Source organism: Lynx canadensis, chromosome E1, assembly GCF_007474595.2.
Source record: "Lynx canadensis isolate LIC74 chromosome E1, mLynCan4.pri.v2, whole genome shotgun sequence".
Classification (NCBI taxonomy): domain Eukaryota; kingdom Metazoa; phylum Chordata; class Mammalia; order Carnivora; family Felidae; genus Lynx; species Lynx canadensis.
This window is the reverse complement of record NC_044316.2, coordinates 23,007,647-23,035,247: the sequence shown is the minus strand read 5'-3', so window position 1 is coordinate 23,035,247 and position 27,601 is coordinate 23,007,647. Positions and strand designations below refer to the sequence as shown.

The 27,601-nt window shown below is 45.2% G+C and overlaps 2 long non-coding RNA genes across 3 annotated transcripts; both read left to right on the top strand.

Moving 5' to 3' along the window:
• Positions 1–1,755: 1,755 nt before the first annotated feature.
• On the top strand, positions 1,756–17,280 carry LOC115501551. 2 transcript variants are annotated; one of them, XR_003964829.1, is made up of 4 exons: positions 1,756–2,436; positions 8,579–8,643; positions 12,515–12,673; positions 13,371–17,280. It is a non-coding gene; the product is annotated as an uncharacterized LOC115501551 (long non-coding RNA). The 2 variants fall into 2 exon arrangements; XR_003964828.1 differs by having other exon boundaries at positions 12,515–17,280.
• A 2,834-nt stretch (positions 17,281–20,114) lies between these two features.
• LOC115501553 lies at positions 20,115–25,148 on the top strand. Its single transcript, XR_003964831.1, has 2 exons — positions 20,115–20,954; positions 25,002–25,148. It is a non-coding gene; the product is annotated as an uncharacterized LOC115501553 (long non-coding RNA).
• The last annotated feature ends 2,453 nt before the right edge of the window (positions 25,149–27,601 follow it).

Below are 27,601 nucleotides of genomic sequence, written 5' to 3'. Positions count from 1 at the left end.
ACACACTTGATGCCAGGCATTGTGCTATGGGTGGGGGATACAAAAATAGATCAACTACAGTTTCTGTCTTCAAGAACTTCACAGTCTCCTTGGGGGAGGGGGGTGAGGAAAAACAAAGCCATAATCATAGGTCAAGTGTCATGACAGAGTGAACCAAAGAGAGGGGCACCTGACCCAGCCTGTGGGAGGAGGGTTGAGGAAGGCTTCCTGAAGATGGTGATCCTTCCGCTGCATCTTGAAGGATAAGTAAGAAGGCAAAGGGGACAGGAAGGGTGTACCAGGCAAAGGTAACAACGTGTGAAAAGGCACAGAAGTGGGGGAGAACGTGGCACTTTCTGATCCAACCTTCTTCTGTTGTGGTGGACCTGAAACCCAGGAAGGGTAGGGAGACTGTCTCAAGGTCACTCAGCTGATTAGTAACCAACCCAGGGTTTGTACCCAAGACCCCCATCTCCTTTGCCACCCCCCTTTCTACTATACCACAGCGTGTTAAGTCTATAGCAGGAGGCTTGGTGACCACGTGCTGTTGAGACCCCAGCCAACTTTGAAAAAGCTGCTTATGGGTGTGGGGACTGGATCTGTCTCTGGCCTATCCTGGGCTGGAGCAGAGCCAGGAACTTGGTAGTTTCCAGGCTGAGCAGCCCAGTTTACCCCAAGGAAGCCACGGCACCGATGCGCAGTTTAATCATTAACTCCAGGTTCACAGGACTGGAGCTGGAATGCAGAGGACCTGGGTGGGGGCAGCCCGGGTCTCCAGGGAGCCATGAGCGGTTCTTGAGATCGTTAAGAGACCAAAGTTTAGAATGGAGTCTTCTGATTCTGAATGGACCCACACTCTGGGCTCAGGAATAAGGACTCGTAGTGTTTCTCTCAATTTTGTGGGAGGTTAGCCATCATCTTGTTGGCTCGATTTCAGGATTCTTTAGTGTTCATAGGGTACTGTAATTCTCTCTGCCACAGCCCTTGCCCAGCATGGAAATTCTTTACTCGTCCATCTATCCCGCTAAACAGTGACCTCTGGGGGGGCAGGACTCAGCCTTTCATCTGTGACCTCAGTGCCTGGCACAGCCTGGCACATAGCAGGTGCTCGTTAAATGTTTGCTGACTGGTTACATAAATGGGACTCTAACTGTGTACAGGTGTTCCAAAGCACATGTCTTTTTTGTCTGTGTGTTCATTTAATTCAAAGAAATGGAGGGGCGCCTGGGTGGCTCAGTCGGTTAAAGTATCCGACTTCAGCTCAAGTCATGATCTCACAGCTCGTGGGTTCGAGTCCCACATCGGGCTCTGAGGTGACAGCTCAGAGCCTGGAGCCTGCTTCGGCTTCTGTGCCTCCCTCTCTCTGCCCCTCTTCCGCTCGTGCTCTCTCTCTCTCAAAAATAAATAAACATTTAAAAAAATTTTTTAAAGGAAATGGAGGGTGATTTTGCATTAAAAGTTCAACAGAAGTTCACAAGCATCCTTTGAGATACTCTGTAGTATCTGAAAATATCACAGAACCAAGATGAGGTCCACTGGTCGGAAAGAGATGGAATGTTCTTAAGGGGTTTAGTCTTCTCTCCTTTATCCTTTAGTGTTTGGATGACTGCAGAGCATATTTATGGTTGATTTGGCATTCTTGGGAGAGAGGTGTTGTTCAAGCATGAGGCGAGATTTTATTGAGGAAACAAAAGCCCCATGGAGGTCAAATTCCACCAGCATGAAAAAGGCAACTGCTCCTTATAATTTCTGGAAGCTGCGGCCAGCAGTTGGAAAGACGGCGTTAGCAATAGCATCACTAAGCCCTGAGAATGCAGCTGGAAAGGGACTTCGGGATTCTACAGGACGAAAGCTTCCACTGGAAGGTGAGGGCACAATGTCTGCTTCTTTGCAGTGAACCTGATTTTCCTGATCTGTACGGGCAGCCTTCCCTTCCTCAAGGGCACTTGGCAGGCTGCAAAGGAAGGATGGCATAAAGTCTTTTGTGCCTAGAAGATGCTCAGTCACGGCACCAATATCTTCTCGTTCTCCTGAAAGTGGAAATCCTAAACCTACAGAGAATCAGGGATGTGGAAATAAATTCTGCTCTTAGAGGCCACGTGACTGGTGCCCAGCCACTCAGCTGCCCAGTCTGGAAGGGGAAGAGTCACTCTGCTGCTACCGGCTTAAAGTGTAAACATGTGCCCACAGTGTTTCTACTGACAGCACCCGAGGTGCTGGGAGAACAGCCTTCGCTTGCAGGAACAGTGGCTCTCCTGGAAAAGCCAGCTTGCTTGGCTGGAGTTGAGCCAGGCAAATTCGCCCTGGCAAATTCTCTATCACTCCAAGGTCCAGGAGACTGGGAAAACTGGCCAGCGTCAGGGGGCCTCCCTCTGTACCAGCCTCCGGGTTCTTGCTCAAGGTGCTGGTTGGTGGCCTAGAATACAACCGGTTTGAATTCACCTCTTTCCACTGCCTGTAAGTTCTCGGAGTTGCGTAAATTTGAAATTCTAGCACCCTGTGATTGTTAGGGCGGGAGATACGGTGATTTAGGAAAGACCCCAGGCTTGGATTCCTCCAGCTTCTCACCTGCCCTTGGTCCCAGTACCAATCTGGCGCAAATCACCTTTGCAGGGAACTGGGAGACACCGCGGCCGCTCTGGTCACCTGATTTCTTTCCCTTTCACCTTTGCAGTTCTCTGACCCTGCCCCCAAAGAACCGAAATGAAATGAGAAGTAAATTGCCAAGGGAGATCCTCTCCTGGGGCAAATTTCCTGTCTTTGCTTATGGGCATGGAGACCCTGAGTGGGGAGGCTAGTTGCAGAGAGCGCTCTCCCAGAACCAGCCCTGGGGGGACAGGTGCAGGCAGCGTCTACTCTTTCCTGGGGTGGGGGTAGGGATTTAACAAGAGAAGGAGGAAGAAGAGAGACTGTATAGGAGACCCCAAGGGCTGTCCCTATTTCTCCACCCTGCCCCACCCCGAAACTGTCAGTCTCCACCAAGCCTCAGAGAGAGAGAGAGAGAGAGAGAGAGAGAGAAGTGGGGGTGGGGAGAAAGAGACGGAGGGGGGAAATCAAAGAAAATTGCAAAAGTCAATGGCCCGGAACTAGAGGCAGCCTCAGCAACTGCAGTGTGACTTTGATTCCCCTATCATAACCCTGAATTAAAAATTCAGGCAATTATCTGCATGGCTTCCTTCTGATTAGAACGAGCCGGAGCCTCATTAATGCATCAGCACAGAGGAAAGCCATTAGGGTCTGTGAAATGGAATGTTTCTCTGAGAACAGGTTCCGCTTGATGTAGAATACCCAGCAAAAAGAAATTTCACACATTTTTGAGCCCAGAGTCACAGGACGGCACCCTGCTTCAGGGCTGCAGACCCCACCAGGACTGTCCCTTTTCAGCAGGCTCTGGGTGAAAGCCACCTTTGTTTCCCAGCCCCTCTCTGGCACCTCCATCCACTGGAGTCATGTGGAGGGAGGAAGAGGGGGGTGAGGGGCCAGAAGGGACCTCCTGGCTGCTCCCTTTGCTAAGACACCAAGTCGGCCTGGATGCGGGGTCTCAAAGTCCTTGAGAAATGAGGAGCACCCAAACTTCTTGGGAGTTCACTGCTCTGCTTTGCTACCGGAAGCAAGCTGGTCAACGACACTGAAGGTCCAAGACTCCAGAAAAGAGCAAAGTATCTGCATGTTCCCTTCCCTGACTCATGTGATGACTTGGGTATCCCAAGGCCATCCAAGCAGGATGTGGTGACGCTGAGACAGCCCTGGGGGCTCGTTGCTTAGGAGAGGGTGAGGGGTTGGAGGTAAGGAGGGCACCCTTTGTTCATTCCTTATTCTGTAAGCTCAGTGCTCTTAGAAACGCACATCTGCCAGTCCCTAAACGGGCAAACATCCCTACCAACGGCTGGCATTCAGAAGCCCCTCTGTTTGGGATTTCCGGGGCGCAGCTCTCTTCCTCCAGTGACTGTATATCACTTCCAGGGGAAGCCAGGCACAGTTTCCCTTGAAGCCCCGATAAGGCCAGTTCTTGGGAAGACTGGGCTTGCTCCAGACGTTATTGTCTAGATTTTCTTCAAGCCAGTGGGTGGGACTTGGGCTCCCTCATTTCGGACAGCCCAGCCTTCTTCTAACACACGGATTCTCGGGACACCAAACACTGATCCTGGGGATAAGTGAGGTCTTCAGGAGGAAAGCTAGTCTTACACAGTGAGAACTGATACAGATGAAAAAGGTTTTGTAAAAAGAGAACTGGTTACAGTCAAATAGGATGCCAACCAGGAAAACGTTACCCTTCAGACTGTCTGGCTTAGCCCCGTTCTTCTGCTGGCACACCTGCTAACTACTCGGTGTGAGCAATCAGGGCCAAGTGTCTGTGCAAAGCTGTAAACACAGTGAGCCGGAGTCAATGTGTAACTAATCTCGTTTGTAGCAGCTGCGCCCCCTACTGTATACCAGCCAAAGTAGGCGACCCTGGGGTAATTCAGGTTTTCAAGATGTTTTCAGTCACATCCCACGTTAGAAGGGTACATTCCTGGTCACCGGGGAGTTTTTATGAAGCGTGTTTTCAATACTGCAGACAGTTTTATGGGCGAAGGTTCTTAGAGTTTACCTCCCCTCCCCCCCCAACACAAACAAGATGCTCGGTGATTCAATTATGTTCTTTGTGGACTCTGAGTGTCCGGTCTTTCCAACACTTTGCTCTCACTGGGCCAACACTCAGCAAAGTCAAAGGCGGTGACTGCAGATGACCCCTGTGTGAAGGGCTGACCTAAAGGCACCCGAAGTCTTGGGTGGGGGGAGGTTATCTCTCTAGGCTCACCAGCTGGTATGAGAGTGAGGGGGGTCTGGCCAAAGGTCAGGAATGTGGGCCTTCTAGAGAGCAAAGCTACTCCACCAGCCCCACAGCACAGGCCTTCCTTCTGCCATGGGAAGTGATCAAATCTCAGCCCTGAGTGTCTTACGACCTTCCATGGTATTTCTCAATATTTTAAACATAGACTCTTGCCAGTCAGATCATTCCTTCCTTCCCAAGACCATTTGGTTCCCACCTTTGTGACTTGTCACTCCTTATTCATGCAACAAATATTTTCTGAGCAGCTGTCATGTGCTAGATATTGTTCTAGGAACAGGAACGCTGAACACAAGACAGAGGAAGTCTCTGTTCTCGTGGAGCATACATTCCAGTTGGGAATGCAGACAATTACAGAAAGACGGACGAGTGAGTCAGCGGTGTGAGTGCCGTGGACAAACAAAGCTGGGTCGGGGAGAGAAACTGAGGGAGTTCTACTTTATACAGGTGGTGTCTCAGAAAAGCCCATTGGAAAACCTTTGTGCTACACTCTGGCAATCTGTCTTATTTCTCTCTTTCTTTAAATTTTTTTTTTAATGTTTATTTATTTTTGAGAGAGAGAGAGACCGAGTGTAAGTGGGGGAGGGGCAGAGAGAGAGGGAGCCACAGAATCCGAAGCAGGCTCCAGGCTCTGAGCCGTCAGCACAGAGCTGGACACAGGGCTCGAACACACGAACCGTGAGAACACGACCTGAGCTGAAGTTCGACGCTTAGCCAACTCAGCCCACCCAGGCGCCCCCTTATTTCTCTCCTTTAAAACTAGGACTGCCTCTTCCGGAAAACATCCTACTAACTTTCCCCCCTGCACTGATGTTTCCTTCGGCTCATTTCTGTTCCATCTTGTTCATTCTTGGAAAGACGTACACTTGTATCTTGGATGATAGCCTCCTGGAATAAGGGTCCTGTCTTCTGTTTCTTTGGTTTGCTATCAGAACAGGAGTTGGGGAAGGCAGGGAGGGAACAAGTGTTTCTATGATGTGCTAGAGACATTACCACATCGGTTCATCTCCTCCATGCACATCTCCTGCAGATTCTGTATTATAGTCCCCATTGGAAAACAAGGACAGCGAGGCTTCATTTATCCAAGGGCATACAACTTCCAAATGGTGTGCCTGGGATTTGAACCCTGACCTGGCCATGCAAAAGAAGTGATTAAACTCCTCCTGTCTGCTGGATTAGAAATCCCTCCTTTGTGGGGTGCCTGGGTGGCTCAGCCGGTTAAGCATCCGACTTCAGCTCAGGTCACCATCTCGCGGTCCATGAGTTCGAGCCCCACATCGGGCTCTGGGCTGATGGCTTGGAGCCCGGAGCCTGCTTCCGATTCTGTGTCTCCCTCTCTTTCTGCCCCTCCCCTGTTCATGCTCTGTCTCTCTCTGTCTCAAAAATAAATAAACGTTAAAAAAAAAAAAAAAGAAATCCCTCCTTTGCTACTAACCAGGCAGCCACAGGCATGCCACTTCTCCTTCCTGGGGCTCATAACCCCTTCTCTGTAAACTGAGGTTAGATCACAGGATCTCCCAGATCTGTTCCAGCTCTGACATTCTAAGAAATACAATCTCCTACAAGGAATGGGGCAGGGTGGAGGGCAAGGGGAAGTCAAGTGACTTCCCCACCTCCAATCTGATCTTTTAAGAGAGAACAAAATGCCACATTTTGTTCATTCAGTTAAAATTCAACATGTACTGAATATGTGTCAGAGCCTGGCATGTGCTAAGGATACGGCCACAAACATTTATTTATTTGTTTGTTTATTTATTTAAATGTTTATTCCTTTTTGAGAGACAGACCATGAGCAAGGGAGGGACAGAGCGAGAGGGAGATGCAGAATCTGAACAGGTCCTGAGCTGTCAGCACAGAGTCTGACTCGGGACTCGAACTCACAGACCGTGAGGTCATGACCTGAGCCGAAATCGGTCGTCCAACCAACTGAGCCACCCAGGCGCCCTGCAGACACAAACTTTTAAAGCATGTCTTCATCCTGGAATGCGTATAAAGGGAAAGACAAACATGACAAGAAATTACTACATTAATTATAATGGCCAACATTTTATATTTGCTCTTTTCCAGTAATTGCTCTGAGCACTTGGAAACCTTTTAACTCATTTTACTCTTCCCAAGCAACCAGGAAATGGATACCATTTTTATCCCTACTTTACAAGTGAGTAAACTGAGGCACAAAGAGGTGTGTATGTCAGAGCTCTTGCGAACATTAATAATGCACGCAAACTATTTATTTACAGGGTCTGACATGCAGAAATTATGCTAGGCAGATGTTGTGCAACATTAACCGGTGCTTTCGTGCCCCTGATATTTCTGCAATTCCTTGCTTGACCCCTCTGCCATTGGGAATCAGTCACACACAGCCAGTTGGAGGGATGAGACTTTCTGCAGAGAGCAGAGAAGGCTTTAGGGTTTTAAAACTCCTAATCTGTGGCTGTGACGTAACTCAGGACATAGAACAGATTGGATGAGTTAGAGCCAGTTTTCTGGCCCACAGAAAAGGGGAAAGCGAGGAGGTGGAAAGAAGCATGCTAGACCCCCTGAGAAATGGAGAACTAGACCCTGTTCCCTATTCAAGCTAGATGTCCAGCAAGGTGTAGAGTCAGACGGCAGAGCAGGAAGGGCTGGTGTACATGCTGGGGTGCCTGACACGGACCCGCCAAATTGTTCCTTGGGCACTGACGTGGTGTGGGGGCAAAGTGCTCTGGGTTTGAGAGGTTGAAAGCAGAAGAGATCTGAGCCCTGCAAAGTCCCACTCTGGCCAGCACAGTGCACACAGCACAGTGAATGTCCGTCTCCCTAGCAGGAATGTGGATGTAAAAAGAGGGCCACTGGGTCTGAAGAGTCTTCTAGAATAGGAACAAAATAAAATGCTGCCTGAAGGACCGGCATGGGAAGTGGATGTCTTTTGGCTGCCACAAAGAGGCAGGAAGGCATAGCGGCCAGAACAGGGCCTACTTGAGGGCAAGGGTCTCTGTCCGCTTAGTCCACTGCTCCATCCTGTGGGTCTGGTTTGGGTAATAGGTGATCGATCAAAACTTGTTAAATGAATGACTTTAGGCACGCTGCCTCCAGAACCAGGCCATTGTGTTTCAAACCTCATCTCTGCCTCTCACTGCCTGGGTAAGTCTCTTCCCTTCTCTGTGCCTCATGTGCAAAATGGGGATAAAAATCGCACAGATCAGGGGCACCTGGGTAGCTCATTCGGTTGAGCATCTCTTGATTTCAGCTCAGGTCATGCTCTCGTGGGTTAATTACATCGAGCCCCAAGTCGGGCTCAGTGCTGATGTGGAGACTGCTTGGGATTCTCTCTCTGCCCCTTCCCTCCTGTCAAAATGAATAAATAAATATTAAAAAAAATAGTTCAGATCAGTACTGATCCAAGGTCAAAAGAGAGGATGTGTAAAGTGCTTAGTGTCCGGCATAGCACAGGTGCTCATTAAGTATTTGTTCTTAGTATTAGCACGTGCCCCCCTTGTCCTGCACCTCAGTGCTACATTAGGTCCCCCCAAACCCTGAAATCAGACACAACCTTGAAGAAAAGTTGAGGACCCCAGAGTTGGCTAAGATCTAATTCCCACACCATGCTACAATGGAGACTCCTAATAGAAATTAAGCTAAGCACTTAAAAACAAAAGTTACTTTTCTTGAACAATGGATTTTGGAGCCCGATATTCATATTCATGAGGAGTGCAAGCCTGTGAAAAATGAGGCGTCCCTTGAAAAACTTTGCTAGCATTTTAAATTAAATAACGTTCTCCCCTGTAGGCATTCACAGGACAACTTACCTCTCACCTTACCGTGTTTCTAGAAGAGCACAGTTCTGAATTCAGGTGAGTTCTCACTTGCCAGTGCTGCTGATACAAGTGAACTTGCAAGGAGGATAAGTCTGCGAAACAGAACTCTGTTTTTCTCTCTTCCTTCCACTTCCTCCTACTGAAAGCACTCCAGGCTTTCCTGAAGAAATTCAGTACAAAGGTTTTACTTATTGTAAACTCTCCTGAAGGTGAGTGATAAATATTATCAGTAATTTTTTTAAGGTTTCTTTTTTTTTTTTTCAACGTTTTATTTATTTTTGGGACAGAGAGAGACAGAGCATGAATGGGGGAGGGGCAGAGAAAGAGGGAGACACAGAATCGGAAACAGGCTCCAGGCTCTGAGCCATCAGCCCAGAGCCTGACGCGGGGCTCGAACTCACAGACCTCGAGATCGTGACCTGGCCGAAGTCGGACGCTTAACTGACTGCGCCACCCAGGCGCCCCTAAGGTTTCTTTTTTTTAATGTTTATTTTTGAGGGAGAGAGACAGAGAGACAGAGCATAAGCGGGAGAGGGGCAGAGAGAGTGGGAGAGAGAATCCAAAGCAGGCTCCAGCTTCTGAGCCATTCAGTGCAGAGCCCAATGCCAGGCTCGAACCCACGAACTGTGAAATCATGACCTGAGCCAAAGTCAGAGGCTTAACCAACTGAGCCACCCAATTAATGCCCAAACATTAATTTTTTATTTACAAAAATCTGCATTGATTTGACTTACCACTTATTTAAATTTTTTTTAATGTTTATTATTGAGAGACAGAGAGAGACAGAGTGAGAGTGGGGGAGGGGCAGAGAGAGGAGGAGACACAGAATCCGAAGGAGGCTCCAGGCTCTGAGCTGTCAGCACAGAGCCTGATGCAGGGCTCAAACCCACAAACCATGAGATCATGACCCGAGCTGAAGTTGGACGCCCAGCTGACTGAGCCACCCAGGTGCCCCATGACTTCTCACTTACTTAAATGCCAATAGGTGACCAACTCTCCCGTGTGCCCAGGACTGTCCCCATTTTAGCACTGAAAACCCCATATTCTGGGAATGCCAGTGATAAATCAGGTAGACTTGTCAGCTCAAAAAAGTGTTTGGAGATTTTTTTTTTTTTTTTGATGGACACAAGGAAATGTACTTGTTCAAAATCAAAAGAGGTTACCTCCTGGGAAACCGATTCCCTCCGGGAGACCCCACTCCACTCACTATTAGCAAGTGTGGCTGATTTGACAAGGAGGAAGTGCAGGTGGGTTGGGGGGGAGGGGGTGGCAGAGAGAGGACTGTTTCAGATATGGCTGCCTGACAAGCCTACAAACCCTTGTCTTGGCATCCTTCCTACAATGTCCCTCACTTTGAGTCAGGCTCTGGATCCCCCAACAAACCCCACGGAGCAGTTCTTGCAGCTCCAAGTCACCATCAAATCTGCGCGTACGAAGCGCTGTGGGTGTCCTCTCACAAGGGAGCAGCTCAAGCATGGGGGTTCCTTCAGGACATGTGGGGTGGCTTCCCCAGCCTCTGTAGATGTATGTCCCGTTCCCTCAGACCAAGTGTCTCGTGCCGTTTTTGTGGTATCTGCACACCTCATGGAATTGGCCCACCACATGCAGATTGAGTTTCCGGTCACAGAGGATGCAGTGTGGCCTGTTTCCACACACCCGAGAGATGAATGTGAGGGCCCGTCAGGACTGTGGGCATTTGGATTCCTGAGGCCACAGTGCTCCTCCCACGGGTTGGGGTCTCTCGTGAGATTGCTGGACTGATGTCATCTGAAGGCTTGACTGGGGCTGGGAGGGTCTGCTTCCAAGATGGCTCATCACATGGCTGTTGGCTGGAGGCCTCAGTTTCTCACCATGAGGACCTCTCTGTAAGGTTACTTGAGTGCCTCCCTGACATGACAGCTTCCCCTGTGATGAATGACCCAAGAGAAAGAAAGCAAGAAGGCAGCCACAGTGCTGTTTAAGACCCAGTCATGCACTATCATTTCCTCCATATTCTAAGTCCGCCAAGCCACTAAGTCCAGCCCGCGCTCCAGGGGAGGGGAATCAGGGAGGAAAAAGAATCAAAGGATTTGGGGACATATTTTCAAACCACAGTTTCCCAAGGCATCATGTGGCTGGACCAGGAATGAATCTCCACGAAGGCTGGTACTGATAGTAACACAGTAGGAAGAACATGGGCTTTGAGTCAAATCTGAGTTGGAAACCAGGCTTTGATCCTTTCCATTTTCTGGGATCTGGGGCAAAACAGTCATCTCTAAACTTTAGTTTCTTTATCTGCAAAATGAAAATTAGAATTGTAATTCTTCCATGGAGTTTTTTTATAATTTAAACGAGATGACCCATGCAGGGACAGACTCCAACTGTATGGGGCCTGACACCTTTCCAACTTGACAGGGCCCTCTTGAAGAAAGGAGAATGCAAAATTACAAGTGTAAATAATGCACAAAATGAACATTTATTTAGAATTAAAAATGACAAAAATGGAGTGCCTGGCTGGCTCAGTTGATAGAACATGTGACTCTCGATCTCAAGGTCATGAGTCCAAGCCCCATGTTGGGCATGGAGCCTACTTAACATGAAATTTAAAATAATTAAGAAATGACCCCCCCCCAAAACCCCACATGTTAAAGCAGGTGAATACCACAAATGTCACAAAATTCAGAAAAATGACAATTAAAAAAATCACCTAGGCATGCCTCTTTAAAATACTGTCTTCCCCGCATTTTTACTGCATACTTTTTGGTCACTTGTCAACATGACAAAGATTTTGCAATATTTTCCATAGGCAGGGGCGCCTGGCTGGCTCTGTTGGTACAGTATGTGATTCTTGATCTCGGGGTCGTGAGTTTGAACCCCACATGGGGTGTAGAGATTACTTAAAAATAAAATCTTTAGGGGCGCCTGGGTGGCGCAGTCGGTTAAGCGTCCGACTTCAGCCAGGTCACGATCTCGCGGTCCGGGAGTTCGAGCCCCGCGTCAGGCTCTGGGCTGATGGCTCAGAGCCTGGAGCCTGTTTCCGATTCTGTGTCTCCCTCTCTCTCTGCCCCTCCCCCGTTCATGCTCTGTCTCTCTCTGTCCCAAAAATAAAATAAACGTTGAAAAAAAAAATTACTCTTAAAAAAAATAAATAAATAAATAAATAAATAAATAAAATCTTTAGAAATCTATGTTTTCCATGGTCAGAAGATAATTTGGCTTTTCTTTAGCATGGTTGATTAAAATTTGGTTTTTATTATTGAGAGCTTATATTCAGCTCTACAACTTATTGTGGATAATGTCAGGCATTTTTTTTAGGGCTGTTGTCAAATTTGGTAAGCCTCTGAATATGTATTTTTTAAATATATGAGCTCAGGGCTTCAAGTAAGTGTTCCTGTGTAGTAAATTGATGGCACCCTTTACGCAGGGCGGTTGAGGGGGTCTGCATAAGAGAGGGGCTGGAAGCTTCAGTTTGCCTGACAGTCTTCCCCTGGAAGCAGAGATGTGTGGAGCATGGGGCTGGCATGTATCAGGTGCTCTGGAAATGGGAGAAGCCTGGAGAGTCCTTGTCTTCCTGCTCCACTGCCTCAGGCAAAACCAGAGACTTTCTGTCCTTGATTCTAACTTCTTTCTTCTCCAGTAGCTTCTCCAGTGCCCTTAGAAGGCGGGAACAGAAATACACCCCTTGGGTGGGAAGAATACTGGGCTCAGAATGAAAAGATCTGGGTTTGAGACCTGTCTTTGTCACTCAACTGTGGGACTTTGACAAATTACCCAGCCTCGCTGTGTGTCAGTTTCTTGGTCTCTGAGATGGGCATAGTTACACCAGCCTCATGGGTTGTTGCCTGTGAACAGTAGAATACCAGTACAAGGGCCTTGTGGATTACAGAGCAATTTTACTAATGTAAAATGTTTTTATTTTGGTGCCTAGAAGTTACCAAGGAATCGGTTTGGACACTATCCAGTGTTTATGGGCATCTTAAATTCTTTGTTCTCTGTGGCCTAAATGAATTGGAAATTCAAACTGGACTTCAATCAAATTTGGCATAAAGACCAGGACAGCAAACTTGTCCACTCTTTCCACAAAAAGGTACTGGGTTCTAGCTATTGCCATATTTGTGCTAGAGACGGGGATTCCAGGATAGACAAGACACAGTCCTGGCACTTCAGGTATGGAGCACAGGTAAATGAAACCCCAGACGGACATCTGGAGGAAGGGCTCAGCCTTCAAGCCTGTTAAGTTCAAAACCTTGGCCTCCCTGTGCCTCAGTGTCTCCTTTTGCCAAGAGGCGTTGCTAACTGCTAGAGAGGGGTGTGGACACAAATGAGGGTCTGCACATCTCAGAGAACGTCTGGGCAGAGTCATCAGAGGGTTGCACACAGCCCCGCTGAGACTGGTTGTTCTTGGGGAATTTTCAGGAAGCTTTGAAGTGCCACCAGGACGAGGGAGGCTGCCCCATCCTGGAGGTACATTCACTTGTAATTTACTCCCCCACGTGGGCTCTGGAGCTCCAGTCTCATAAATACATCGCTTGCTCAATCCTGCCGTGGAAGACGGACAGAGGGAGGGGGCTGGAGGGGAGGAATCACTAAATTAAGAAGGTCCCTGGGAGTGACTGGCCTACAGACACAACTGAGTCCCCTAAGTTTCTCTCCTTCAAACATAAATATTTCCAACTAAGATCACAGACTCCCTCCTCATAAAATCAATGAAACCACAAGGGAAAATGACCTCCCGCTTGACTGCACCAGAGATATCTCAAACGGAGTCACTTCCCCTCCCGCAGAAGCAACCGCTGCTGGGGTTCAAGGATCTGAAACCCAGGCACTGCCACCGAGAATCTGAGGCTAAGAAGAAGTCAGGTGGGTTGGGTACGTGTCCGTCTCATTTGACTTGCTGTGTTTCGGTGACGGCTTCTGCGCGACCCTGCTGCAGCATGAGACTTTTTTCCTGGAACCAGACCTGGGTTCAAGGTGCAGCTCCTCTAATTACTGGCTGGGCATTTTTGGGCAAAGTAGAATCTCTCCAGCGCAGTCTCCTCATCTAGTACAAGGTGGATGATAGATAGATAATGTACAGTCTGGTCTGCCTGCCCTGCAGGGGAGGTGACGAGATCAAGAGAACTGTCCGTGCAAATGCTTTGTAAACCATAAAGCCCTTGATAAATAACAGCTCTTGTTATTAAAAGATAAAAGCACCAATCCTGCTAGTTAGTGTACTTGTTAGAACCCCTTACACTATAAGTGACAGAACTCCTAACTTAAACTGGCTAAAACCGCAATTGACTTATGTAATTGAAAAGGATGGATTCAAGTGAGGATGAGGTTCGACATCACCAAGGACCAGCTCCTCCCCAGCCCCCACAGTGACTGCACATGTCACATCTTGACAAGATGCCATCCAGAGGAGGGGAGTTCCTTTCCCCCAATTTCCATTAAAGAGAGATGGAGGGGGAGGAATGAGGGACCCTTTTTTTTTCCAGAGTTAGCCAATTTCACTGGCTTTCTTTCCACAGCCAGGGGATCAGATATGCTGATTGGCTGAAGAGAATCAAGGACCATCCCTAGATCTGGAAGCAGGATCATGATGCCAACCAAACCACATTTGGAGGTGTTACTTTATCAGAAGAGTGAAAAAATGCCAAGTTGCACAAACACCCAACCAGTACAGTCCGCCCCCTTTAACTGCCCAATATCCACACCCACCTGCATCCCCATAAATACACCTCAAAAAATCCCCACTCCCTCTATGAACTCTTTTTCCAAAAGAGACAAGCCATGATTTCATGTAGTCTGGTTCTCTAGGTGATTCATGGTCCTCGTGGAGGGAGCTGCTATGGTCCTATGTGGTCCAGTGAGGCTCAGTGGTAAATTTAATCACCACTGATGCATTTAGTAAACAGCAATGGAGAACAGGGTAATTGCACTAAAAACTCTCATTTGGAAAAGGAAAGGACAGGATACAACTGTCAATGGTCACCCTGTCATATTCTGCCAGAAATCACATGGATGTCCTTCCTCGAAACAAGTACCCGTCCTCCCTAGTGCTGTCCTCTGGAAGGCTCCCCTTTGCCCTTTGCCCTCTGTGGCCACTGCTGTCTCTTTGGGGAAATCCCTCCTGTGTTAACCTTCACGGACCACGAGACATGTGCATCAAGGATGGTGCCCCTTTTGGGAGCTGCACTGTTCTATCAGCTCTCTTCCTGCTGCTGTGAGTCTGGGAGCCTGGAAATCACCATCGTAGACTGTCGTGGACCAGGCTTGTTCCTCTGGCAAAATGATGCCCTTAAAAAGTGAATGGGATCCTGCTTTATCGCTTCTGGCAAATGCCATGGATGGTAACAAGAGTCAGGGATCTTACCATGCCATAGGCTTTCAACTAGAACTGCCTGGGGACAGCTGTGGCCTGGCAATAGGCCCAGGTGCTCTGGCCATCTTTTAGTATCTGTCTTGGCCTCTACTTGAGAATAATCTAGAACACCAGGCTAGGTGGGGATGACACGGATGACCCTTTCTTTGCAATAACAACTAAAATGTTAGAAGCAACATTTATTGATTGCTTACTATGGGGCGGCACTGTTCTAAAGGCTGCATCCTCACTGCAACCCTATGAGACAGGAACCATTATCATCTCCCCTTTGCAAACACTGGTCATGGAGCAGTAAAGAATCTGTTGTCACGCAGTGGGGCAGCAATGCAAACCCAGGCATGCTGGCTCCGTGGTTCCAGTGGAGCACTGACTGCTGTTGTGTTGTTCACTGGCTACTTCCTGTGGCGTCTTCCCAAGGGGTGTGCTGACTTCTTTGAGGCATCAGGAGGTGCCTGGGAGAGACCCCTCCTGCTTGGTGTCTCTGTCCCTATTATGGAGCTTCTTCTAACTGTCTTCTTTCAAGCAACTTTCTTCTGCTAACTTTGGTTTGAGGGTAGAGAATTGAGATTTTCCTGGATTCCCAGACAATTGTAACTGTAAACCATTGGCAAAAAGGCAACTCTTAGCAAATCCGTATTTTCTTCCCTTCTCTTACTGTTGGATGGGATCGGGTTTAGTTTAATCGAATCATCCTTGGAAGACCTTGCTGAAGAAGTTACCAGCACACTCCAAAATTTGAAATTTTCTTATAATATCCGTTAATGTTAAAGCCTCAGGAAGCACACAGTATGCATCTCAAGGCTTCATAGGCAACAGGTTAGCCCATTGCTTGCTACAACATGAAGAAGAATTACTGAATTCTCATACCAATTCTTTCCTTCACCCAAATCTCGCTGCTTAGCCTTGTAACATCCGCTTCTGGTATTAGATTATGTATCAATTAGGAATCTTTTGGTTGCGACTCAAACTAACTTAAGCAGAAAAGAAATTTATTGGAAGGCCACTAGGGGCTCAGAGAATTGACGGGAGACTGGGGGTCATGGCTGAGAAACATCAACAGCGACCCCCTTGGGGGAGCCAGCTGGTCCGCGCTGCAGCCAGCCAATCCCTGCTATTTGCTCTCTGCTCAAGATCCTGCACCCAGGGAAGGAACATCAGATTGGTCAAGCTCAGGTCACTTGCCCACCTGGGGGTAGATAGGCCCCAGCAGACTATGCTTGGCACAGAAGAGATAATTCCAGTAAAGGAAACAAGGCTGCTATTCCAAAAGAGAAGTGGGTGCAGAGCAGTGGAAATCCAACAAACTCCCCTTCCACCCAGCAACACAGATCATTTGGCTGCGTAAGCTGTTAGTGTGCAATCCAGCAACATTGTGGCAGCTGGATCAGGAGGAGAGCAAGCAGGATAGAGGTCTGCAGGAAGGCACAGCAGTTAGGTGAATGTTAAGGACGATGAGCGTTCCAACCAACACCTGTCCTTGGATATCACCTTCAGGGATAGAACTCTATCTACACTGGATCTGATTTACTGTGGGAAGACTTAGGCACTTAGGAGTTAAAATGTAACAAAACAAACATGTTGCTTTAGTGGATGTAGTTTTGCCTGTTCACTTTGGGTGTTTGTGTCTAAGGGGTAAGCACAATACATTTATCTATCAGCATGGAATTATGTTCTCAGAAACCAGTGATTCTTATTCATTCACTGATTTAACAGATCACTTAATGAGTTTGGTCCTGGGCACTGTCCAGGAGCTAAGGAGATACAAACATGGATGGCACAATCTCTGTTCTCGAGACTGAATATTCACATAGTGACAGAAGTCGTAGAAATACTTGTCTACTTGGAAGGAGTGATTCAATGTGAAGGCTCTGAAGTCAGACACAGAAAAGCACAGCGTTGGATTCAAATCCTGGCCATGTGACTTTAGGCAAGTTATTGACACTCTCCAAACCTCAGATTTCTTGTCTCTGTAATGGGGATAATAATAGTTCCTAATTCAAAGGGTTGTTATTCTCCTCAAATTGATTAATAGATTTAATGTAATCCCAAACAAAATCCCAGCATTTTAAAAAAAACATGGAAGTTGAAAAGCAGAGTGAGTCTAAAATATATAAGGCAATAAAAAGGGACAGGGATGGCCAAGACAATGTCAAAGAAGAACAGAGCTGGAAGGATCATACTGCCTTATAACATGACTTACTCTAAGTCTACAGCAACTAAAACAGTATGGTTTGGGCCCAAGGATAGACAAATAGACTAAAAGAATAGTCTAGAAATAGGCTGACATGCATAGGTCAGTTAATTTATTAATTTATGACAAAGATAACATTCAGAGCAGTGGGGAAAGGATTTTTTTTTTTTTTTGGTAACAATATTTGTTCTTTTGTGTCTTGCTTATCTCACTTAGCATAGTGTCTTCAGGATTCATGCAGGCTGTGACCTGTGTCAAAATTTCATTCCTCTTAGAGGCTGAATAATATTCCATCGTATGTGTATCCCACATTGTGTTTATCTGTTCATCCACTGGTGGACATCTGTGTTGCTTCCAGCTTTTGGTCACCGCTGTGAGCAATGCTGCTTTGCATTTTAGTGTGCAAATTTCTGTTCGAGTTCTTGTTTTCAGTTCTTTTGAGTGTATACTCGGAAGTGAAATTGCTGGGTCATTTGCTATTCCATGTTGAATTTTTTGAGGATCTGCCATCTACTTTCCACACTGGCTGTGCCATTTTACATTCCCATGTGCATTGTACGATGTTTCCAATTTCTCCACATCCTTGCCAAGACTTATTTTCTAGTGTTTTGGCTTGTTTTTTTGCTTTTGACTGATGATAGCCATCCTTCTGGGTGTGATCCAGTTTTTTTTTTAATTTACTTTTTGTACTGCTAAATGAATGTCTCACTTTGGCTCATCATGGTCTCTGGTCACTATACTATGAAATTTAACAACGAGCATTTAGTGGGTGGTTGTCACATAATAGTCACTGAACTGAGTTCTTTACTTTATTATCTTATTCAGTCCCCAAAACAATAATGTTTTTGGCAAACATTTAACTGAAATATAACACGCATACAGAGAAGTGTGCAAATGGTAGGTACACACATTGATGCGTTTTCACAAAGTGGATACACCTATGTGACCAGCACCTAGATAAAAGGCTAAAACATTATCAGCACTCCAGAAATCTCTTGGTGTCCTCTCTCACTGCTACACAGTCCCTCATTCCCCCCCAAGCCTCAGTAGAAAGCAATGATAACTATCTTTAAACTCATAGGTTAGTTTTGCCTGTTTTTGAATTTTATATAAATGGAATCGTAAACTACAAAATCTGCGCGTTGCTTCCCTTACTAAATATGTTTATGAGGTTCATTCGTGTTTTCACATGTAATAATATTTCATTTATTAGCATTGCTAAGAGGCATTTCATTTTATGACTGTAGCACAATTTATTTATCCATTCTACTGTTGAGGGATATTTAGGCAGTTTCCTGTTTTAGGCTCTTACTAACAGCACTGCTGTGAACATTCTTTTTGTAAATATCTTTTGATGAATATATGCACACAACTCTATTGGGTATTTACCCAGGAGTGTGATTGCTAAGTCATAGGATGTATGTCTATGTAGCCTCAGTGGCTACTTCCAAAGGGATTGATAAATATACCTACTTCCCACAGGATAGGAGAGTCCCAACCACTTGCCCACATTGTTTCTCCTTTTCATTTTAGCCATGTGTGGTGAATATTATCATCCTAATGCACTCCCCCACCTCAATTCATCTGTTGAAACCTAATCCTCAATGTGACGGTATTTAGAGGTAGGGACTTTACAAGGTGATGGCAGGTGCCCTTATAAAAGAGGCCCCAGATTCGTCCTTTGCCACCATGGAAGGTTATAGCTGGAAAGCCCAGTCTATGCACCAGAAAGCGGGTCCTCACCATCCACCAAATCTTTGCCTCCATGGTTGGTCTTCCCAGCCTTCAGAACTGTAAGAAAGGAATGTCTGCTGTTTATAAGCCGCTCCACCTATGGTATTTGGTTATAGCAGCACAAATAGACTGAGGCAGTGTCTGTTCAACGCCTGTGAACACATAGTGGTATTGCATTGCGCTTTTAATTTGCATTCTTGGTGAACAGTGAAATTAAGCACTGTTTTCATATGTTTATTGGCTGCTTGGATATCTTCTCTGGGGCAGTGTCTGTTCAAATCTTTTGTCCACTTTTCTATTGTGTTGCTTTCCTTTTTTCTTATTAATTGTGAAAGTTCTTTACTCAGAAAATGAGTTTCTGTACCATATATTGCAAATATCTTTTCTCACGTGCCTTTTCACTGTCTTCAGGGTGTCTTTTGATGAACAGAAGCTTTAAGTTTTAATCCAGTCCAGTTTACTGTTTTATTTTAATGACTAGTACCTTTTGGTGTCCTGGTCAAGAATCTGCCATATTCCATCACTTTGGCACTGCTGGTGGGAATGCAAGCTGGTGCAGCCACTGTGGAAAACAGTATGGAGATTCCTCAAAAAAACTAAAAATAGAACTACCCTACCACCCAGCAATTGCACTACTAGGCATTTATCCAATGGATACAGGTGTGCTGTTTCAAAGGGACACATGCACTCCAATGTTTATAGCAGCACTATCAACAATAGCCAAAGTATGGAAAGAGCCCAAATGTCCATCGATGGATGAATGGATAAAGAAGATGTGGTGTGTGTGTGTGTGTGTGTGTGTGTGTATATATATATATATATATATATACGCATATATATATATATATATATGCACACAATGGAGTATTACTCAGCAAGCCAAAAGAATGAAATCTTGACATTTGCAACTATGTGGATGGAACTAGAGGGTTTTATGCTAAGCAAAATTAGTCAGTTGGAGAAAGACAAATATATGACTTCACTCATATGAGGACTTTAAGAGACGAAACGGATGAACATAAGGGAAGGAAAGCAAAAATAATATAAAAACAGGGAGGGGAACAAAACAGAAGAGACTCTTAAAAATGGAGAACAAACAGAGGGTTACTGGAGGGGTTGTGGGAGGGGGGATGGGCTCAATGGGTAAGGGGCATTAAGGCATCTACTCCTGAAATCATTGTTGCACTACATGCTAACTAGCTTGGATGCAAATTAAAAAATAAATTAATTAAAAAAAAAAAGAATCTACCATCCTCCAAGGTGATGAAGACAGACATGTTATGTTTTTATTCTAGAATATTTATTAGTTTTTTTTTCATTTAGATTTAAAAGGCATCTGAATAAATCTGAATACATTTCTGTGTATTATATGAGGTAAGGATTTGAGATTCACCTTTTCTCCATACAGAGAGCCAATCAAACATAAGTTAGATTGTGAATTTGGCCTGGTCCAAATACTACCTCCTTTCTGAAATATTTTCACAGAATCCTAGTTGGAAATAACTAAGTATTTTTAATTAACTTGATAAATATTGTTTTGCACCTCTAGTATTTGTTGGTGTAGCGAGGTTGCTAAGGGGAGGCCTCTCTGAGAGCGGACATTTGAGCTCAGACCTGAATGAAATAATGCCAGTCATGAGCAAAGTTGGGGAAGAAAATTCCAGGAAGAGGCACAAGATGGCCAGTGCAGCCGAAGTATAGTGTTCCAGAGGGTGTGAAGCACAAGAGAATTCTTTCAAACGTGAAATCAAAGGAAAGACAACCAGACTGGTATCACCACAAGACAATAAAGCCATGCCCACAAAGTTCTGAGGGAAGCTGTTTTCCAGCCTGGAATTCTTTCTGTCAGGAGTAAAGGCAGAATGAAGACATTTCAGACTTACAAGAACTTAGAAATTTTACCTGTGAAGCAACTTTCTTTCCTTAGGGTTTTTACATGGCGGTCTACTCCAATGGGGTAAGGACAAGAAGAGGAAGACACGGGCCCACCCAGGAGGACAGTGAAGCGAAAAGCCACCATGAAAATAGTGTGTCTTTTCCAGACAAGTGGTTCAGAATGGAGCCGGTTTGGACAAGGTTTGGGAGTATTTTTAGCTTTTACTCGTGCTCTTTCCAATACATTTTCCACAATGTTGTTCAAGTAAACTTGGTAAAATTTTACATTACCTCCCCCTTCAGTTTAAAAGCCTTCATGGCCCCCCATAAGTTTCAGAATAAAAGCCATCTTTCAGTGTGAAATAAAAATCCCTTTGTGGTTGACCTCTGTCGTTTCTTACCGCTCTGGATGGCCACTCATACCCACTGCTCCCATCACCGATTTTCTTCTTCTTCCTTTTTAATGTTTCAAGCTTCGGTTTAAATTTTAGTTCGCTAACATACAGTGTAATATTAGTTTCAGAAGTAGAATTTAGTGACTCATCACTTAACATATGACACCCAGTGCTCATCCCAAGTGCCCTCCTTAATGCCTATCACCCATTTAGCCCATGCCCCCGCCCACCTCCCCTCCAGCAACCCTCAGTTTGTTCTCTATAGTTCAGAATCTGTTTTATGGTTTCCCCTATGTTCACCCATTTTGTTTCTTAAATTCCACATTTTTTAAAGTTTCTACCTGCATTTAATACTAAGCTAGTAATTCAAGGTTTTTTCCATATTTTCATGTACATCATGACCAAACCAAGAATAATACAATATTTTATTTGTCAAAATTGTCTTCTTCCTAATATAATTTATTTAAAGTAAATTTAAAAGAATGTCATTTTTTATATTGAGTGAGGCCAAATATTACCAAAGATTTTATTAAACATAAATTTTACCATGTAATATTTGATAAAATAAAGGTTTTTTCTCAACATAATAATTAATTTTATTTTTTTAAATTTACATCCAAATTAGTTAGCATCTAATGCAACAATGATTTCAGGAGTAGATGCCTTAATGCCCCTTACCCATTGAGCCCATCCCCCCTCCCACAACCCCTCCAGTAACCCTCTGTTTGTTCTCCATATTTATGAGTCTCTTATGCTTTGTCCCCCTCCCTGTTTTTATATTATTTTTGTTTCCTTTCCCTTGTATTCATCTGTTTTGTCTCTTAAAGTCCTCATATGAGTGAAGTCATATGATATTTGTCTTTCTCTGACTAATTTCACCCAGCATAATACCCTCCAGTTCCATCCACGTAGTTGCAAATGTCAAGATTTCATTCTTTTTGATTGCCGAGTAATACTCCACTGTGTGTGTATATGTATGTATATACATATATATACCACATCTTCTTTATCCATCCATCCATCGATGGACATTTCGGCTCTTTCCATACTGTGGCTATTGTCGATAGTGCTGCTATAAACATGGGGGTGCATGTGTCCCTTCGAAACAGCACACCTGTATCCCGTGGATAAATGCCTAGTAGTGCAATTGCTGGGTCGTAGGGTAGTTCTATTTTTAATTTTTTGAGGAACCTCCATACTGTTTTCCAGAGTGGCTGCACCAGCTTGCATTCCCATTAAATTCCACATTTAAGAGTGAAATCATATGGTATTTGTCTTTTGCTCACTGACTTATTCTGCTTAGCATAATACACTCTAACTCCATCCATGTTGTTACAAATGGCAAAATTTCATTCTTTTGGTGGCTGAGTAATATTCCACTGTGTGTGTGTGTGTGTGTGTGTGTAATATACAACATCTTCTTTATCCATTCATCCGTTGATGGACCCTTGGGCTCTTTCCATAACTCGACTATCGTTGATAATGCTGCACACGGGTGCACACACCTGTTGAAATCAGGATTTTTGTATCCTTTGGGTAAATACCTAGTAGTACAACTGCTGGATCATAAGGTAGTTCTATCTTTAACTTTTTGAGGAGCCCCCATACTGTTTTCCAGAGTGGCTGCACCAGTTTGCATTCCCCCCAACAGTGTAAGAGGCTTCCCCTTTCTCTGCATCCTCACCAACATCTGTTGTTTCCTGTGTTGTTAATTTTAGCCACAACCTCTGATATTTTTACAGACTTCTTAAAGCTATCTGTTATAGCAAATCCTTTGTAGCTACTGCTCTCTCTCTGCAAGGAAACTCATCTTTCCCTCCTTTCCCTGGTAGATTCTTCCTTGTTTTTCAAACTTCATTTTTTTGGGGAAACTATGTGTTCTCCTACCCACCACTGGCTGCAGTGCCCTTGGTTTTAAACCCCGTGATTTCTCTATGCTTCTCACCTCTGGTACCGATCTGTCTCTTTTTCATTTTTTACTTATTTATCTGTTCTCCTCACTAGCTTATAATCTGCTGGAGAGTAGCGACTCCATTTTAATCATTGTTGACGTTTCCATAATGGCCGCTCCGTGGTCAGACTTAGGTAAAATCATTTGCTAGCATCATTTGCTATGGGAACTCTGAGCCCCGGTTTCCTCACTTGCAAAATGATATGGTATTTTCATCTGCAGCACTTGGCACACAGAAGGTGCTCAGTAAGTTGTGTGGAATGAATCCATGCAGAGTTCCCAGGGGAGGAATATCTCAGCAGGGGAGTAAGGATGACTCACTTCAGTCAATCTTGATCCCTCTCCCCTCTCTCCCCTCTGAAAGAGGAGTGCTTGGCTTCCTCTCTAGGACCATTATGCCTTGAAAGTGGTGAGGAAAATCTGAAAAATGCAGCCTCTTTTCTTTTTCATGTTTATCCATGTGTTGACCTAAGGAATTCAGGATATCTCAGAGGGCAAAAATTTCCCAAAGATGCCATTGTCTGACCATTCTTACAAAGCTGTCTAAACATAGTGTTACTTTAGGACCCAAATTTTCTTAGATGTGGATGTGTTAGTTATAGACTGGAGGAAGCAAAGGAATCATGTACCCATTCTGCAGATGGAAAACCTCGCAATCTTCCCTAAACTCCTCAGAGCCCAAGAACTCATATAACCTGGCAAGAATCTACCCAGAAGAGCCCTCCTGCCCAGTGTCTCCTCTCCCCCAGTTAATTTTTTTGATGTTTATTTATTTTTGAAAGAGAGAGAGAGAGAGAGCACAAGTGGGGAAGGAAAGATTGAGAGAGAGAGAGAGAGAGAGAGACGCAGAATCCAAAGCAGGCTCCAGGCTCTGAGCTGTCAGTACAGAGCCTGACGCGGAGCTTGAACTCATGAACCATGAGATCCTGCCGTGAGCCAAAGCCTGATGCCATCGAGTTAAATATATATTCCCCCAGTTAAATATATATTCTCTTTTTGTTCTTACTTTGGAGGCAGCATCCCCATGGAGCTGCCCTACTGTGAATGAGTTTCTAGAACAAAGAAAGACAGTTGATCTTTCTCAATGTGTCTATAAGACCTGGAGCAGAGTCACGGAATGGACTGTGCACTCCATGAAGGTTCATAGCAGCATTATTCGTAAAAGCCCCAACGTGAAAACAGCCCAAACATCCATCAACCAATAAATGGGTACATAAAATGTGGTGTATCCCTACATGGAATATTAGCAGAGAAAAGAATGAAGTACAGATGCGTGCTACAACTTGGGTGAATCTTGACATCATACTAAGGGAAAGAAGCCAGACGCAAAAGACCACATAATATGTGATTCCATTTATATGACATGTCCAGGGTAGGCCAATTTATAGAGACAAAAAGTAGGTTAGCTGTTGCTTGGGGCTGGGGGTGGGGACTGGGAAGCAATGGGGAGTGGCCACTGATGGGGTGGGATTTCTTTCTGGGGTGATGAAAACGTGGTAAAATTGATTGCACTGTTGGTCACACAACTCTGTGTATATACCAAAAGCCACTGAACTGTACACGAAAGTGCACATTGAAAAATGTGCAAATTGTGTTTCAGTAAAGCTGTTAGGAAGAAAGAGATCTTGGAAAGAGTTGGGGCGGGGAGAAAAAAAGAGACTGGATTGTGCTCTCTCGTGTATCGACTCCTGCAAGCATTCATTTTGCAGGAGAAAGAATCAAGATCCTAACAGTGGGTCTGAGACAGATTTCTGGCCATCAGGTCTTCCTCTCCCCCCCAGTAGAGAAGAATTAGTGATCAGAGCAGGCTCTAGCTGCATAGCCTTTAAGGTTAACTTTTGCAAACTATTGCTAACTTTTCCTTTTCCATTTCCTTTCTTTCGGTCTTCTTCTCCTTCCCAGGGACCCAGTCGTCCTACAGGTAGAGCAGGTGCACTACAACTTGGATCACAAACTGGGGCAACTGATCTGTCTGGAAAGTGTGTTGAAGACAACACTGATTCAGGGTGCAGTGCCCTGAGTTCGAGGTCTGCCTTCAGCGTTTCTCTGTGCCAGATGCTATAAGGACAGACCCTTCCTGTAGGAGACTTGTGGTCAAGCAGGGAGATTAGCCAATTCATGTCAAGAAAGAGCTCAGAGGGGCACCTGGGTGGCTCAGTCGGTTAAGCGTCTGACTTTGGCTAAGGTCATGATCTCACGGTTTGTGAGTTTGAGCCCCGCATTGGACTCTGCCCTGCCAGCGAGGAGCCTGCTTGGGATTCTCTCCCTCTCCCTCTCCCTCTCTCTCTCTCTGCCCCTCCCACGTGGGCTCCCTCTCTCTCTCAAAAATAAACAAACATTAAAAAGAATGAAAGAAAGAGCTCAGAATGCAGGGGTTTCTGCCTTTTCTTCTCCATGAGGTATTGAACGTGAGGCTGGCCAAGGGATGTCAGCTTGGCAGGAGGCACAGCACCAACCGCTACGTGTCTGCCATCAAATTCTGCTTAACATGTAAAACTTCCTTTTCTCACAAGTGACTATCTATGCCACTCTCTGTCAAGGTGAACACTGGGACTGTGTTTCTCTAAGTAATGTAGGTCCAACTTACTTTAAGAGCAAGGAGGCGTAGGGCAAGGCCACACTCAAGCCATTGCCGAAGAAAGCAAGAGTGAATGCTGGGATTGTTCCAGAACTTGCCTTGATGACTGAAGAGCTGTGGTTAGGGCAGGAACAGCTGGACTCACCCAATGATATGGGACAAACCAGGAAGTAGGGGGTTAACTGTCAGGGCTTTTTGGACCCTGAAGACACTGCTGCACTATAACCCTTGTGACTGTGCTCTAATCATTGCTACCTTGTTTCACGTTACTTTGAATCTTTGGATTCCTTCAACCATGCCACCGAAAAACTTCTAGTAGCTGAAAAAGCTGAGCACCACTGGATTACCTACTTATTCCCAAAAGTACCCCACTGATTAAGATTGCCAGACAAAATACAGGACACCCAGTTAAATTTGAATTTCATATAAAACAACAGTGCTTTTTTTGAGTATAAGTGGGGTAGCCCATGAAATATGTGTTTGTCTGAACTTCCAATTTAATTGGGAGTTGTTCATTCATTCATTCATTCATTTGCTAAATCTGGCCACCCCTACCTCTGATTCCCTTTGCCAAGTGATAGCAGCGCCCACTTCAGATACTGTTTTGTAACGTGTGCGCCATCTAGTGGTCACACGAACAAGGAGGAAACCAAGAAATCACTTTAAAACAGCGGCGTGAGAAAACTGCAAAGACACAACTCTGCTTTCCTTTTTCAAATGTTTTAGATTTTGCTTTACCTACCTCTTTGGATGTGGTGTCTGTGATCAAATTAACAGCCCAGAGCGTCCAGCAGATACCTGAAATCCCTTGTAAGTCATGCCGTGTTCAAAGGGCAACACTCACCCCACCTGCCCGAGGCCTTGGGCTCCCCCATTAACACATAAACGTGAAAGTGCAGCCTTGTCCTTGATCTACTGTGGTTCCCAGTTCCTAGTAATTGTTTTACAATAAGCACGTGGCTTTCAGCAGCATCTAGTGTATTACATGTCAGGTGCAATTTTACTAAACCTCACTGGGCCTACAGGGAGACGGGGAAGCAAGTATTTCCTATTTCCTATTTACCGAAGGGGTATGGCGTTAAAGGGTCAAAGGGAAGCGGCACAATCCAATGAGTCTCTGGCTGCACACTGGAATCACCTGGTCTTTTAAAAAAAAATACCTATGCCCGTGCCTTCCTCCTCCCCCCCACCCCACCCCTTCCTCAGCCCCTTCCTCCTTTTCCTCTTCTACTTGTTCCGTTTAGATCACGTGAGTTCTACATCTGCACGGCATTGCTTTAAAGTAGTTCATCATACAGTGCGGAAGATTTAGTAAGAGATGGGCACTGAAATCCAGGTTTCACTTTAACGCTTGACATCTTTTAGGGACAAAATCTCTTATCCTCCGTGTATCCATAGAGGCTGATACGCTTTATTTTGTTTTGTTTCACAGACAGGGTTGAAAGGTGCAGGAGCTTCTCTGTCTCCAATTTTGTCTTCTGTGGTTCTGTGATCTCATCACAAACACTCATGAAATGATGTAGAAACTCCGTTTGCAATTGAGCCCAGGATAAAAGCCCAGAGCTCCATTTGTTCTTTGAACAGATTTTAGAATAAGCTGAGAGGGAGTTTTGGATAGAAGTTTATTTTCAAGTACCCTCTGAATTGAGAAGGTATCTCTATAATTATGACAGTAGTTGTAATCATAATGACTTAAAAAATGCCTGCCATTTATTGAGAGGCTCTTCTCTGCCAGATACTAACCAGGATGCTTTACACACATTATTTTTTTTTTTAACTCTCAAAGCAACCCAGCAGGCTGGGAACCATATCCCCATGTTCCATCCCAGGAAACTGAGGCTCAGAGCCTGTATTTCCTAACAGGATACAGCTGGTAAGTGGCAGGGCTGTCTTCCACACCCGGCTTTGCCTGGCTGAAAAAGCT